Source organism: Microtus ochrogaster, chromosome 18, assembly GCF_000317375.1.
Source record: "Microtus ochrogaster isolate Prairie Vole_2 chromosome 18, MicOch1.0, whole genome shotgun sequence".
Lineage (NCBI taxonomy): Eukaryota > Metazoa > Chordata > Mammalia > Rodentia > Cricetidae > Microtus > Microtus ochrogaster.
In genome coordinates this window covers 22,523,517-22,526,063 of record NC_022020.1, presented here as the reverse complement: position 1 = coordinate 22,526,063, position 2,547 = coordinate 22,523,517, and positions in this window count along the sequence as shown.

The window sequence follows — 2,547 nt, the reverse complement described above, 5'->3', positions numbered from 1 at the left end:
GTTTGTACAGACCCTCAGCCATTCAGTGTGTGTTTATTGAGTCTGCTATCCATTGAGCAAGCGTCAAGAGCTTGGAATACAGCAAGAGGTAGCTCTTATTCATAGCACTGCCCTGGTTATACGGAACTACAGTCTGGTAAGAGGGTGGTAATATGCATGGTACCCAGTCAGGAGAGCTTCGTGGAGGAGGGAGAACAAGATAGGTTGATGTCTGAACAACAAGTGGAGCCAAGCAAGATGAAAATGGGCTAACAAATGCAGGTTTGGCAAAGAAAAGGTATCAAGACGATTTTTAAGCTGAGAAAACAGCTCACAGAGTGAGAGAAGGCCTAATGATCCGGGGACTAAAGCCAGTGACTCACAGGCTGACCACCAAGGGCCAGGAAGCATGGTTTCTAAAGGAGCCTGCCCACTTCACACACCCCTGAACTTGGCCTCCTCATGTTCTTTATTTTATAAGATTAATAATCTTGGGCTGGAGAGATAGCTCAGAGGTTAAGAGCATTGCCTGCTCTTCCAAAGGTCCTGAGTTCAATTCCCAGCAATCACATGGTGGCTCACAACCATCTGTAATGAGGTTTGATGCCCTCTTCTGGCCAGCAAGCATACACACAGACAGAATATTGTATACATAATAAATAAATAAATATTAAAAAAAAGATTAATAATCTTATAGTTACATGGACACAGGAATAATATTCAAGAAATAAAATGGATAAAAATAAAACAACAGGAAACAGAATTCATGGTTTTGCCGCAAAGAGCTAATTCACTGCTGGTATTTCTCTTTTGTAGATCCAGTCCTTGCTGTACACACACTCATTTAAGAGAGAATATCAGGAATGAGATGCCAGGGTTTAAGAGCTCTGGCTGTTCTTCCAGAGGACCCATTTTGATTCCCAGTACCCGCATGGAGGCTCAAACCTTCTGTAACTCCAGACCCAGGGGATCTGACACATCCTTTTGGCCTTTGAGTGCACCAGGCTTTGAATGGTGCACGGACATACATATGGGCAAAACACCCTTATACATAAAATTAAATTAAAAAAATAAGGAGATACTATAGTCTTCCCTTTGCCTTTTTCTAAACGATTTAAAGACATACATGCAGGCAGTAAGGAGGCAACACGTGTAGGGAATAATAGGATACAAAACTGTAACAAGCTGCCTCTACTGGCTAGTTCACCAGTCACACACACCTCTCCACAGAGGAAAGGGAGGGTTTCAGTTTTTCTTGGCCTTGTCTTAATCAGAAGGATAGATGTGAGTTCAGAGGTCATTTACTCCAGATGTTTCTTTGCTGTCTAATATGCTGGGCTGTTCCTTCCTGAGATCGTTGCCTTTAACGAATAGTAATGTAGAAAAACATGGAATTCAGCCTGTTGAACATACTCTGCATCTGCAGTAACCAGAACATTTATCCCAAGATCCTCATCTGATGGATGACCAGGCTGAGGCGCCCAGAGATGATGGAACATCTTCAAAGTGGTATAACCTCACTCAAAATAAAGAGGGTGATGAGATAACCAAGTAGGTTAATTTCTCTACTGTTTTCATGGAGGGACAAACGCTTAATCGACTAAGCTGTCATTACATTGATATACTTTATTCAGGAGAAAACCAGAGCATATTAACTAGGTACAACAGTCAATAACAGTCAATACATTAAGACCTAGGTTAAGACTTAGAAAATTCGAACTCAAGTCCAGCTTCACTAAGGAATAATTTGACAGAGATCATGTTTTAGTATAAGAATCCGTTTTTTTTTCCGTTTTTTTTGTTGTTGTTGTTGTTTAAAATTTTTGATGGGCATTGCTAAAACTTTAAATTTTATTTTAAAAACAAGAGAGGGTAGTGCCTGGGCCTGCAGATCCCACAATCAAGATCTGAAAATTTCTTTTCTTTATCTACCATTGCAACCAATACAGCGTGTTTTTATCATACAACCAGACAACAATGGGTCCAGCCAAATGACCCAGGGGTACTTGCAGTTAGGCCTGAAGGACTGAGTTTGGTTGTTAGGATCCACATCGTGGGAGGAGAGAACCAACTCCCAAAATTGTCTGCTGACCTCCACATGTGCCCTGTTCACACAATACAAAAAAATAAGTTTAAAATGTAAAGAAAGGAAACCCAAACCACAAAACAGACCCTTCCAATTTTGCATAGTTATATGAGGTTCTCTTTTTCAAAAACGTTGATAATTTTCCATGTCAGTATATTATACAACTATTTAATCTTTTTGTACACTATTATATGTATACACCATGATCAACTTAATATTTTCCTATTATTGAACATCTAGATTGTTCAAAAAATTTTAATATTATCAATGATATAGTAAATATCTTTTCACATATATCCATCATTATGCTTTGATTTAAATTCCTAGTTGCTGAATGTCTGGATCAAAGTGTATGCATACTTAAAATATTATATTATGATAGGTTGTATTCCAAAATCCTTAAGTCACTTTCTAGTTCTTCCAACAATGTACCCAAATACCATTTTGTCGTGTGTGTGTGTGTGTGTGTGTGTGTGTGTGTG